The sequence below is a fragment of the Triticum urartu genome, chromosome 1A (genome assembly GCF_056163025.1).
Source record: "Triticum urartu cultivar PI428250 chromosome 1A, HENAU_Tu73, whole genome shotgun sequence".
Classification (NCBI taxonomy): Eukaryota; Viridiplantae; Streptophyta; class Magnoliopsida; order Poales; family Poaceae; genus Triticum; species Triticum urartu.
The window spans coordinates 405,522,213-405,536,753 of record NC_141873.1 but is presented as its reverse complement, the minus strand read 5'-3'; the positions used below and the strand labels follow the sequence as shown (position 1 = coordinate 405,536,753).

The following is a 14,541-nucleotide window of genomic DNA, read 5'->3' as shown; positions in this document are numbered from 1 at the left end:
ATGAGCCGGAGTTGAAGTTCAAGTCAGCTGATGACACTAAGATGGTTGACTTTGTGCCTGGCGACTCATCCAAACAGTTCATCATCAGCGCAAACTTGGATCCGAAATAGGAAAGCGCGCTCATCGAGTTCATCCATGAGAACCGGGACATCTTTGCATGGAAACCTCCAGACATGCCGGGTGTCCCGAGGGAACTCGCTGAGCACACTCTTAATATCGATCCAAAGTTCAAGCCTGTCAGACAGTTTCTTCGACGGTTCAATGAAGAAAGGTGTAAGGCCATTGGAGAATAGGTGGACCGGCTCTTGGCGGTCGGGTTCATTGTGGAGGTCTTTCACCCAGAATGGTTAGCTAACCCGGTGCTCGTGCTAAAAAAGAATGGCACCTGGCGTATGTGTGTTGATTACACAGATTTAAACAAGGCATGTCCAGCTGATCCTTTTGCTCTTCCTTGTATTGATCAGATTATTGATGCTACGGCGGGTTGTGCACGGTTGAGTTCTTTAGATGCTTACTCCGGGTATCATCAGATTAAGATGGCAGTCAAGGATCAAGAGAAAACATTGTTCATAACACCTTTTCGGGCTTTCTGCTATGTGTCTATGCCTTTTGGGCTCAAGAGTGCTCAGGCGACTTACCAACGGTGTGTGCAGAATTGTCTTCATGATCAAATTGGGCGCAATGTTCATGCCTATGTGGATGATATAATAGTGAAATCCAGGGAAGAGGAAACCTTGGTCATAGACTTGAAAGAGACTTTTGATAATCTTCGGGTGTACAAGATGATGCTTAACCCGGCCAAATGTGTTTTTGGAGTGCCAGCCGACAAGCTTTTGGGTTTTCTGGTGTCTAACCGAGGCATTGAAGCTAACCCGGAGAAGATCAAAGCAATTACATCCCTGGCCAAACCAACCTGCGTCAATGATGTTCAACAACTGGCGGGTCGTGTGGCTGCTTTGAGCCGGTTCATAAGCCGGTTAGGGGAAAAGGCTATGCCTCTGTATCAGTTGATGAAGAAAATGGATGTGTTTGTTTGGAGTGATGCTGCGAACACCGCTTTTGAAGATCTGAAGGCACAACTAGCTGAGCCGCCGGTCCTAGCTGCTCCAATTGAGAAAGAGCCGCTATTGTTATATGTAGCTGCCAACTCACGGGTTGTTAGTGTGGCTATGGTGGTAGAGCGCAAGGAGGCTGGCAAAGAGCATCCGGTTCAACAGCCGGTTTATTATGTCAGTGAAGTGCTAATTGAGTCTAAGCAACGATATCCACATTGGCAGAAGCTTGTTTATGGGGTGTTCATGGCAAGCCGGAAGCTTAAGCATTACTTTCAGGGACATCCAATCATTGTGGTTAGCTCTGCTCCTTTGGGAGACATTATTCAAAACAGAGAAGCTACAGGGCGAGTTGCCAAGTGGGCAATTGAGCTTGGGTGTCATGGGCTGAAGTATGTTCCACGCACTGCAATTAAGTCTCAAGCCCTGGTTGACTTCATGAATGACTGGACAGAGATGCAGATGCCAGAAGAAAAGCCGGACAACACATATTGGACTATTCATTTTGATGGGTCCAGGCAATTGGAGGGCTCGGGGGCTGGAGTTGTATTAACTTCCCCATGAGGTGATAAATTTTGTTATGTGTTACGATTGATGTTTCCGTGCACTAACAACGCAGCAGAGTATGAAGCATTGCTCCATGGTCTTCGAGTGGCAAAGGAGATGAGCTTGAGCCGGGTCAGATGTCTTGGTGATTCGGATCTAGTGGTTCAGCAGGTGTCTGGCAAGTGGGATTCCAAAGACCCTCTCATGGCGGCTTATCGCTGAGAGGTCGATGCTGTTGCAGGATATTTTAAAGGCTATCAGGTGGAACACATTGACCATTGAAAGAACGAAGCAGCTGATGCTTTGAGCCGGCTGGGGTCTCAACGTAAGCCGGTACCACCCAACACCTTTTTAGATGTTTTGCATAAACCCTCTGTTAAATTGCCCAAAGAAGAAGATTTAGCTATTCCTGACCCGGAGGCGCAGTTGGTGGCGGCTCTTCATGTCATCCCATATTGGACGGTACCGTTCTTGGCTTACATGACCCGGGGAGAATTGCCAGCGGATGTGACCCTGGCTCGACAGATAACCCGGCGGTCTAAGTCCATGGCGATTTCGGATGGAGAGTTATTTCATCGCAGTGTTTCTGGAGCGTTTCAACGGTGTGTTTCCCCCGAAGAAGGTCAAGAAATCCTTCGTGAGATCCATGAAGGTGATTGTGGTCATCACGCCGGGTCAAAATCTTTGGTGGCCAAGGCGTTTCATCACGGTTTTTACTGGCTGATGACTCACGCTGATGCGGAGGATCTAGTTAGTAGATGTGATGGATGTCAGAAATTCGCACGACAGGCGCATGTGCCGGCTCAAGAGCTCCGGATGATTCCAATCACTTGGCCGTTTGCAGTCTGGGGGCTTGACATGGTGGGACCTTTCAAAAGGTCTAAGGACAAGAAGACACATCTCCTGGTGGTTGTTGATAAGTTCACTAAATGGGTTGAGACAGAGCTTGTGAGTAAGTGTGATGCAGCCACGGCGGTTCAGTTCATGAAGAAAATAATCTTCCATTTTGGTTTTCCACACAGTATTATCACGGACAATGGCACCAATCTATCCCAAGGGGCTATGGAAGATTTTTGTCAGCGAGAGCACATCCGGCTTGATGTTTCTTCTGTAGCTCATCCTCAATCCAATGGTCAAGCTGAGAGAGACAATCAGGAAATTCTGAAAGGGCTAAAACCCCGGCTTATGGTTCCTTTACAGCGAACGCCGGGTTGTTGGGTAGAGGAGTTGCCTTCAGTGTTATGGAGCATCAATACTACACCCAACAGGTCTACGGGTTACACACCCTTCTTCATGGTTTATGGGGCATAAGCGGTATTGCCCAGTGACATCCGTCATGACTCGCCCCGTGTGGCAGCTTATGTTGAAGCTAACAATGAAAAAGCCATACAGGATGCGCTTGACTTGTTGGATGAGGAAAGAGACTTAGCAGCAGCACGATCAGCAATATATCAATAGGACTTGCGTCGTTATCACAGCCGCTGGGTTAAGACCAGGACTTTTCAGGAAGGCGACTTGGTGCTCCGGCTCATCCAAGATCTTTCAGATGCACACAAGTTATCCCCACCTTGGGAAGGACCCTTTGTGGTCAGTAAAAATTTAAACAACGGGTCTTACTACCTCATTGACGTTCGAGAGCATGCAGACTCACGTAAGTCGGAAGAGGAGACCCGCCGGTCGTGGAACATTGCTCAACTTCGGCCGTACTATACCTGAGCCACCGGCTCTCATCCTGTACATGCGTTCATCCTGTATATATGATGATAAGCAATAAAGTAAGACCATCGGTCTCTTTTCTTTTCAAAGATTATGCATCTTTATTACTTTTGCACAAATGACTATTAAAGAGCTGATCATATTTGAATCAAGTTTAACCTTTTTCTAGTCCGTCTTATGATTGTATCCGAATCTAGCTGTAAATATCATGGTCACTTGGGGGCTTCCTGTTCAAACATAGGTCGTATTCGAACCAAAGAGAACATAGCTATCGTAACCCTTTTGATCGGCTCAAGGCCAAACTCACTTGGGGGCTTCTTGATCGTATCCGAATCATAGCTTAACCCCTTTTGAGCCGACTTGGATTGTATTCGAATCAGGGTCGTTAAAAACCTCTCAAGGTCATTTGGGGGCTTCCTGTTCAAACATAGGTCGTATTCAAACCAAAGAGAACATAGTTGTCGGTACCCTCTTCATCAGCGCAACGCCAAAGCCACTGGGGGCTATATGGTCGTATTCGAACCTTAGCTTAACCCCATTGGTCCAGTTTACTGATCGTATTCGAATCAGAAACCCCCAATCTTTTAAATACAGAGTTAAAATTATGGTTGTTATCTGTTGCTTGCCTTTGAGTTTTTGTTGCTTCAATATTACAAATGAGATGGCCTGATTCTCTTCGTCGGCTCAATTATTGGACAACACAGCCGCCTGGGTTATCCAAGCCGGTGGTCTAAGGATCCAAAGGTACGAGCTACTGAGATATGATGATTATTGAATGTTCAAGGAGTCTCAAATTTTATATTGAATTCTCAAATTCATCACCCGGTTTATTTAAACCGGCGATCTAAGGATCACCAAGGACAAGGTATGGTTTTTACTTACACGCGCTTATCGGCTGCGTTAACTTCAGATTTGGTATTAAACCTTATCCTTTATTTATATTTATCTCTGTTTTTTGAGGTGGAAATATGGGTTGTAAAGGAGGTGTTTAAACCCAGTTGTTTCTAAACCGCCTTGCCAAGTCTTTCCTTTTTCCTTGTGTTCACAGGAATAGAGTTTAAACATTGCAGAGACAAGTGTTAAACAAGGCATAAGAAAAGCATTAAAACATTGGCACCCGGAAGCACAGATTCACATAGAAGCGTTTTATGCGCGATGGCATAAGCAAACATGCGGTGTTTTTAACAGCTAAAGCTATTACAAGGCTTTCTAAAGCCCATGAAGATGATCATTGTCCTTCCCTCACCGGCTCAACATCTTGAATCTGCTGGAAGTTGGGTTTTGACCAGTCATAGCCGTTCATGGCGACAAATTCAGCTTCATCATCAATCAGGCCGACCGGATCAACCTCTGGGGCAAATGTGTCTTCTCTCACCGGTGGGATCAAGTCGGTTACTTTATAGGAAGGAGGGGCCATCTTCTTATTTTCACTGTCAAAACCCGGTTGATACTTGTCCACATTGGTGTCATCTCCAAGGCTAGTCGCCTGAGGCCAGACTTCACGGACGCAGGCTATAAAGTCATCCTGATCAAAAGGAGACCTGTCCTCCTTCATGGTAGGATAACCCCTTGCCATGTCTGCCGGGTCTAGATCTGGTACCCAAGCCTTGGAGCGGCTTAGGGCAGTCAAAGCTCCGGCTCACGCAGGAGCGTTTCACCTCTTGGAATCTAGCAGGGAGAATGGACAGCCTCTTCAGGACGTCACTGATCCGGTTAGACCCTTGATTAGTAGGAGAGATGGCTGTCAGAGCTCGTTGTGCGCCGATATACAATTGTGCAGTTAAAGTGTATACGGCATCCTCTCAAGAAGAGAAGATAGGCGTGCGTGCCTAGACTGTAAGGTGATACCTGGAGAGAGTGTTGTACCCCAACATAAGTTGGTGGTTGCTGACTTCTGCTTTCGGATTCGTGTCCAGCGGGATAAGTGTGCCAAAGTCGCTAGAACGAAGTGGTGGAAGCTCAAGGGGGAGGTAGCTCTAGCGTTCAAGGAGAGGGTCATTAAGGAGGGCCCTTGGGAGGAAGGAGGAGATGCGAACAATGTGTGGACGAAGATGGTGACTTGCATTCGTAAGGTGGCCTCGGAGGAGCTTGGAGTGTCCAGGGGAAGGAGAAGCGAAGATAAGGATACCTGGTGGTGGAATGATGATGTCCAGAAGGCGATTAAAGAGAAGAAAGATTGCTTCAAATGCCTATATCTGGATAGGAGTGCAGACAACATAGAGAAGTACAAGATGGCGAAGAAGGCCGCAAAGCGAGCTGTTGGTGAAGCAAGGGGTCGGGCATATGAGGACCTCTACCAACGGTTAGGCACGAAGGAAGGTGAAAGGGACATCTATAAGATGGCCAAGATCCGAGAGAGGAAGACGAGGGATATTGGCCAAGTCAAATGCATCAAGGACGGAGCAGGCCAACTCTTAGTGAAGGACGAGGAGATTAAGCATAGATGGCGGGAGTACTTCGACAAGCTGTTCAATGAGGAGAATGAGAGTTCTACCATTGAACTGGATGACTCCTTTCATGAGACCAGCATGCGTTTTGTGCGGCGAATCCAGGAGTCTGAGGTCAAGGAGGCTTTAAAAGGATGAAAGGAGGCAAGGCGATGGGCCCTGATTGTATCCCCATTGAGGTGTGGAAAGGTCTCGGGGACATAGCGATAGTATGGCTAACCAAGCTTTTCAACCTCATTTTTCGGGCAAACAAGATGCCAGAAGAATGGAGACGGAGTATATTAGTACCAATCTTCAAGAACAAGGGGGATGTTCAGAGTTGTACTAATTACCGTGGAATTAAGCTGATGAGCCATACAATGAAGCTATGGGAGAGAGTCATTGAGCACCGCTTAAGAAGAATGACAAGCGTGACCAAAAATCAGTTTGGTTTCATGCCTGGGAGGTCGACCATGGAAGCCATTTTCTTGGTACGACAACTTATGGAGAGATATAGGGAGCAAAAGAAGGACTTGCATATGGTGTTCATTGACTTGGAGAAGGCCTATGATAAGATACCGCGGAATGTCATGTGGTGGGCCTTGGAGAAACACAAAGTCCCAGCAAAGTACATTACCCTCATCAAGGACATGTACGATAATGTTGTGACAAGTGTTCGAACAAGTGATGTCGACACTGATGACTTTCCTATTAAGATAGGACTGCATCAGGGGTCAGCTTTGAGCCCTTATCTTTTTGCATTGGTGATGGATGAGGTCACAAGGGATATACAAGGAGATATCCCATGGTGTATGCTCTTTGCGGATGATGTGGTGCTACTTGACGATAGTCGGACAGGGGTAAATAGGAAGTTAGAGTTATGGAGACAAACCTTGGAATCGAAAGGGTTTAGGCTTAGTAGAACTAAAACCGAGTACATGATGTGCGGTTTTAGTACTACTAGGTGTGAGGAGGAGGTTAGCCTTGATGGCCAGGTGGTACCTCAGAAGGACACCTTTCGGTATTTGGGGTCAATGCTGCAGGAGGATGGGGGTATTGATGAATATGTGAACCATCGAATCAAAGTCGGATGGATGAAGTGGCGCCAAGCTTCTGGCATTCTCTGTGACAAGAGAGTGCCACAAAAGCTAAAAGGCAAGTTCTACAAGACGGCGGTTCGACCCGCAATGTTGTATGCCGCTGAGTGTTGGCCGACTAAAAGACGACATGTTCAACAGTTAGGTGTGGCGGAGATGCGTATGTTGAGATGGATGTGTGGCCACACGAGGAAGGATCGAGTCCGGAATGATGATATATGAGATAGAGTTGGGGTAGCACCAATTGAAGAGAAGCTTGTCCAACATCGTCTGAGATGGTTTGGGCATATTCAGCGCGGGCCTCTAGAAGCTCCGGTGCATAGTGGACGGCTAAAGCATGCGGAGAATGTCAAGAGAGGGCGGGGTAGACCGAATTTGACATGGGAGGAGTCCGTTAAGAGAGACCTGAAGGATTGGAGTATCACCAAAGAGCTAGCTATGGACAGGGGTGCGTGGAAGCTTGCTACCCATGTGCTAGAGCCATGAGTTGGTTGCGAGATCTTATGGGTTTCACCTCTAGCCTACCCCAACTTGTTTGGGACTAAAGGCTTTGTTGTTGTTGTGTTGTTGTAAAGTGTATACGGCTTTCATCTTAATCAACGGGTCTTGGTCTAGATTCTTACTTCGCGGACCTACACGCATTTTTCACAGAGTCAGTTAACGGATCATATTCCGGCTTGACAGGAAACACATATGAAAGATCAAATCAGGAAGCTTACCAAAGATAGCAGCGACCATCTGAGACAACCGTCCTTTTAAACTATTCAGTTCGTTTGAAATTTCCTTCAGAGCTGTTTCGGCTGTCTCAGCTTGCCGGGTCAGAAGTATCTTCTCATTTGCCCACGTTTTCTCTTTGACAGCAAAGTCAGTCTTCAACTTCTCCATTTCAGAAAGACTTATTTGAAGTTGGGAGGTGGAAGATTTAATTTCTGATTCCTGGTTCGCTAGCCAGGTCTTTGTATCAGTCAATTGGGAGTTTAGTTCGGACAATGCATTCTGTGAACACATTCAGATAAATCAAGACTTGGCTTCAAATTCCAGTATCCAATTTCAAAGATTCTAGTCTCAAATACTTTATGAATAAACCACTTGACACTTGGGGGCTAATGTATGTCAAATCAAATTTTTATGACTCTGCCAACATATTTGAAGTCCCAAGTCCTTTACAAAGTAACAGCACTTGGCACTTGGGGGCTAATGCACGCAGTTCAGCAAGTTTTTCAAGTTTAAACCGGAATATTAAGTATTTTACACATGGCGTTCAATTCTGAAGTACCGATTCATTAATGATTAAATAAACCGGTCCTTGGGGACTACGGGTGAAGTCTTGTTCTACTAATATCAAGCAAAGATTCAAAGGTAAATGTATCAGTCTATATTGTAAGTCTATAGGTTATTCTGTTTCTCTCATAATCTACAGACTTGGGGGCTGAAGGAATGATGATAAACCGGAAATTACATACCTCATACTTCAATTGAAGCTGCTTGACCATCTCAATCTTAGAATCACGACTGGAGTGTACATGACTGAGATAGCCAGATAACATATCACTGGCATTAAGACGGTCATAATTGGCAACATCAAGACGAACCTTCCGCCTCTCCAAAGCTTCTTGCTTAGCGGTGCACCGTGCCAAAACCGTCAGGTTCCTCGGCTCAACATAGCGGCTCCCAGTAATTTGAACATCTTGAACACGGGGAGACGGTGGGCCGGTTGAGCTTGATGGACCAGCTGTAGAAGAGTTAATAGTGTTCTTGACAAGGGATGGCTCTGGAGGATTTGCTTCATGAACAATAGGCAGGTCTTCTGGGGCGACAGTCAATGGAGAAGGTGGCCTAGCCGGCTCAGATGCCAGTACTAGCGGATCTTCCATTGGTTTAGTTGCCTTCGCTTTTTTGGACTTAGCTTGACCACTGAAGAAAAATATTTCAGAATAATCAGCATTAAGATAACAATTGATCAAACTCGAAAGAAAAGAGGGTTTTTAATTACCCAGGAGCAGTCTTGAAAGCCGGAAATTGTGTTTGTGAAGAGTCGCCCGAAGAATGAGACACCTCCTGAAAAGGTAAATGAAAGGAGTTAAAGAAAATACAAGGAGCGGGATTCATCAAAACGGGTTAAAGACAGTAACAATTAAACCTCGTTCGGGCATTTCCGAGGAGTCTGTTGAAGGACAACAGCCGGTTCATCCTCAATTCCAACTTCACGGCGGCTTTCATGTTGCTGTTTTTTCAAATGAAAGTTGGGATCCAAGTGAGCTAAAGGGTTAGAAAACCTTACTTTACGGATCACTCGACGAACTTTGTGTCTTGGTAAGGGATCTGAGTCGGAGGAAATAATAGTTACCTCTACTTCCTCAGCCTGACTGGCCCCAGTGTCATCCTGGTAAGGATCAGTGTCAATAAGAGTGTTAAAAAATTGGCCAAGGGAGTCAAGGGCTACCTCCGAGTCAGACGAGTCGTCAAGCTTCATTAAATCTTCAGCAGTGGTTTTCTTCTTCTTCTTCTTGGATTTCCGGGCTGTTTTCTTGGCGTTCATGGCGGCGAGTTTCGCCTTCTTGGCAGCTTCATGATCATATTTCACCTTCCAGAAGTCAGAATTAGCCTGTAAAGACAAGAAGAAAGATCAGTATTAAGTACTAATAGCCGGGCAAAACACAGAAAAAAGAGATCAGAGTGTACTTACTTCTGGCATCGGATTAATCTTGCAGAAGGGACTTAACCCAACAATACTGCAATCTTCGTACTTCCCATTTACCAAAAGGGTCGACATCGAAACAATGTCTTCTTCGGTGAGTTCAACTTGGCTGTGACGAAGAGGGTGGTCCGGGCTACCGTCATATTCATACATCAGTTGAGATCGATGACTTAATGGGATAACCCGCCATGAGATCCAGCAACGGGTCAGATCTACTCCGGTTAGACCATTACCCAATAAGCCGTTCATTCTTCTAATGGAGGGAAGAAGCTTCCTACATTCAGCAACAGTAAGCTTATCCAGAAGGGTGAACTTTGAGTCAAGACGGTTAGGGCGATAACCCGGCAAAGGCTTCTCATTTGCTGGAGAAGTATCCTGACAATAAAACCAAGTTTGGTTCCAATCTTTTGGGTGGCTCGGTAAGACGATGAGAGGAAAAACAGCACCCTGATGGTGCTGAATTGAAATGCCTCCAAGTTCTAAGCTAGAACCGTTGGTGCATTCATTTTGGCGATTCAGATAAAAGTACTCTCTAAACAATTCTACAGTGGGCTCTTGCTGAAGATACGCCTCACAGAGCACTTGGAAGTTACAAATATTGGAAATAGAGTTGGGTCCAAGGTTTTGAGGATGGAGTTTGAAAAAATGAAGGACCTCTCTGAAGAATTTTGAACCGGGTGGTGAAAATCCCCAGTTCATGTGGTCAGTAAAGGTAATCACTTCTCCATCTTTCGGATTGGGACGTTCTTCCTCCGGGTCAGGAGCACGATAAGACATGACATTCTTTGAAGGCAGAAACCCAACGATGAAGAATTCTTTTAACCGTTCCTCAGTTACGGAAGAAGGGACCCAATTACAGACGGTAGGTGACTTCGACGGCATGATGAGTAACGAACTGAAAAATAAATAACAGTATGGTGGTTCAGTCTATGGTCAATTATAAAGCAAGTAATGGCGGTTTAACTAAGGGCTAATGGTATATAAGGAAAAGAAAGCCGGAGTGGTAAGCCGCCATGACTACAGATTTTCTCAGAAGGCAGAATTCAGTTAAGTGTTGGCATAAACAAGTTTCACCAAGTTCTTATTATCATTTTGGATCAAAGGGCTGTTTCAAAAAGGGAAATAGTCTAGACCTAAAAAACATAGTACAGAGGAGTTCGTCGACTATAACGAAGCATCTGTACAGGTAAAAGGGATCTACTGATATCAAAAATGAATGCCAAACAGCTACCGCACGAGTTATATCTCTTTTCTGGATCAAAATAAGTTGTGGAGAAGATCTACAAGATGGCCCGTGATGAACAGATGAAGAACACTGAAGAACTCGTGAAACCTAGAAACGGAGCTAGGTACGGGAGAGAGAGGAAAGCTTACAAGAAGCAGGCCTACCGCGAAAAGTCGTCGTGTTCTCTGGATGAACTCAGGGTGATGCAGTGGCCAAGCTTGATGACGACGATGAGAGTCGCGGCGGCGGCGGAGCTCGAGCAGCGACGGAGGTTGCAAGAGGAAGAAGATGAGGAAGAAAGGTGAATGGGAAGGACCGGCCGCGTGCCTATTTATAAGGGCAGATGCAAACAGGCGGGCGCGAAAATCAAGGAGACCCAATGATAATTGTCCAACTGAACAGACGCCTCGATTCTCGGAAGGCATTAAAAAATGAAAGATCCGTTGTAAGATGACGTCATGAAGGTTTTTTGTGTTTTCAAAAGATGACGTCACGATGGGTTACAGAAGTTTTTAGACAGAGGATGGATTCTGACTAAGTGTTGAAGATTGACAAAGAACAAAGTTCAGAGTCAACCTGGGGCCTAATGTTGGGGATATTACTATCAGCTGAGACCCGCCCAGGAGGGGCCGGGCCAGCTTCAATGGCGGGTTACGCAAGAAGTTCAGTAAACGTCCAAGTTTGTAGTTTATTAAGTCTTATAGAAGGCCCAAAGGTCAGGGGCCGGCTTAAAGCCCGATATTGTAAAACGCCACATGTAAGGAAATACTTGTACATAAATACATATAAAGAAAGTCATTGAGCCGGACACGATTATGAGCCTGCCGGGACTCTGTAGGCCACCTGGCGTCAACCCGTGTATATAAGGGGACGACCCGGTGGCGGTTTAGGGTGAAAGAAACAACAAGTCGATAACCAAACCGGCGAGTTAATCCTCTTGGTGATCGAAACCCCAGCAATACCAAACCCAACTAGACGTAGGCTTTTACCTTCATCGTAAGGGGCCGAACTAGTATAAAACTCTCTCGTGTCCTTTGTCCTGATTAACCCCTTTAAGCTTCCTAGTGCGATGGCCCTACGACTAAGTCCTTGCTCTAGGACATCTGTCGTGACAATTCCACGACATGTCGGAAAGATATCCTAAGAGCTACTTGAATTCCCACTTATAAACTCCCGAAATTTTTTGGTTATGCAATCAGGTGTTGGGGATACAGGGGAAGCATAATATCTCACCCAAAACTAACAAATCCTACATCCAGCTGTATCCATCCTTCAACACATAACCAAGAAACCTTCGGAAATCATTTACCTCAACCTTCGAAAAGCATCTGTTATACAAGTTATGGCAATACTCCCGAACTCCCACCCCAGTACTGGGTGGCGTCGAGGTTATCTCACCAACAACTGCATAAAAGAGATTTTCGATGTCGGCGAACTCAGGTATTCCAGAACTGCAACGATAAAATTGTGACGACAACACCTCGGAGCTCAACTCCCCGGGACACTGCCACAACCCCTAAATGCCAGGAGGCACCAAGAACAATGTTCTCGTCACAAAACCATCGGAACGATTCCAAGATACCCGCGTGATCCTAAATTTTTTTAGTGAAATTTGAGAAGAGAAGAGTCAAAACTCTACATCAGGACGCCTCACTAGAGCGACGAAGGGACTGAGGAGTAAAAAGAATCCTACTCTCCGATATATATATATAATCCTAAATGACTCAAAACATTTTTCTAGACTCAACAATGCCAGCGATTCGATCAAGCAGGGGGGCTCCTAAAGTCGGGGATGGCTCTGATTACCAACTTGGAACGCCCTCGATGAGGCTATATCTCCCACGTGTCGAAGCACGACTTAGAGGCATAACCGCATTGAAAGCAATGTCGCAAGTGAGGTAATCTTCACACAACCCATGTAATACATAAGGGAAAGAGATACATAGTTGGCTTACAATCGCCACTTCACACAATACATGAATAAAGCATTATGTCATCCAGATACAATCAAGGTCCGACTACGGAACAAAAATAAAAGAAGACTACCCCAAATGCTACACAAATCCCCGATCATCCCAACTGGGCTCCACTACTGATCAAATGGAAACAGAGCAACATAGCGAACACAATCTTCATCGAGCTCCTCCTTGAGCTCGGTTGCGTCACCTGCACGGTTCAACGGCACCTGCAAACTGGTTTTGGAAGTATCTGTGAGTCACGGGGACTCAGCAATCTCACACGCTCGCGATCAAGACTATTTAAGCTTATAGGAAGGGTAAAAGGTATGAGGTGGAGCTGCAGCAAGCGACTAGCATATATGGTGGCTAACATACGCAAATGAGAGCGAGAAGAGAAGGCAAAGCACGGTCAAGAATCTATGATCAAGAAGTGATCCTAGAACAACCTACGTCAAGCATAACTCCAACACCGTGTTCACTTCCCGGACCACGTCGAGAAGAGACCATCACGGCTACACACGCGGTTGATACATTTTAATTAAGCAAAGTTTCAGGTTTTCTACAACCGGACATTAACAAATTCCCATCTGCCCATAACCGTGGGCACGACTTTCGAAAGTTCAAATCCCTGCAGGGGAGTCCCAACTTAGCCCATCACAAGCTCTCACAGTCAACGAAGCATATTCCTTCTCCCAATACAATCCGATCAGGCACGGCATCCCGGTTACAAGACATCCTCGACAATGGTAAAACAAGACCAGCAAAGCCACCCAGATGTGCCGACAAATCCCAATAGGAGCTGCACATATCTCGTTCTTAGGGCACATTGGATGAGCAAGACGTCGGGTGGGCCAGCCCAGAGTTTCCCCTGGTAGCTCCGTACATCGCTTAGTTTGGACCAACACTTAGACAAGCACTGGCCCGGGGGGTTAAAATAAAGATGACCCTTGGGCTGGCCTAACCCAAGGGAAAAAGAGGCTAGGTGGCGAATGGTAAAACCAATGTTGGGCCTTGCTGGAGGAGTTTTATTCAAGGCGAACTGTCAAGGGGTTCCCATTATAACCCAACCATGTAAGGAACGCAAAATCCAGGAACATAACACCGATATGACGGAAACTAGGGCGGCAAGAGTGGAACAAAACACCAGGCATAAGGCCGAGCTTTCCACCCTTTACCAAGTATATAGATGCATTAATTAAATAAGAGATATTGTGATATCCCAACAAAATATCCATGTTCCAACAAGGAACAAACTCCAATCTTCACCTGAAATAGAAGTGATTTCGAGGGTATGGTCATCTTGCCTGAAATCCCGCAAGGAAGAAGAACGAGTCCATGAAGAAGACAAACGGACATAGTCAAATGGTTCCTCACAAACGCGACGTTATCGAAACCAACCCGAAGAAGCAACACCGGAAAGAAGCACATAACATAGTAAACAACCAACACATGAACATGGCATGATATGCGGGATGTGGTATGTGGCGCATATGCATGATTTGGAAAGGAATGATTGAATCTGGCCTCAACTTGGAAATCCAAGAGCGCCACTGGAAAGAGGAGTTGATTTCGGTTGAAATCAATATAAAGATCACCGGAATCGGATGCACGGTTTGGAAATGGCAAGCAAAACAAATATGGCACCGGTCTGCGATAAACAGCAAGTAGCCTCCTAAATGCATCAAGAACAACATGCTACAACACTCAAACATAGCAACACAATATATGGTAGGGTTCCACTCATGATGCTTGACAAAATATGAGCATTGAGCTACGGCTAATTCACTCAATAGAAAGCTCAAACAAGCATGGCAAAAGTGCAA

General features: G+C 45.7%; 1 pseudogene; it reads left to right on the top strand.

Annotated features, from left to right (window-relative positions):
• The first annotated feature begins 6,719 nt into the window (after positions 1–6,719).
• LOC147991440 (uncharacterized) lies at positions 6,720–7,323 on the top strand (annotated as a pseudogene).
• The last annotated feature ends 7,218 nt before the right edge of the window (positions 7,324–14,541 follow it).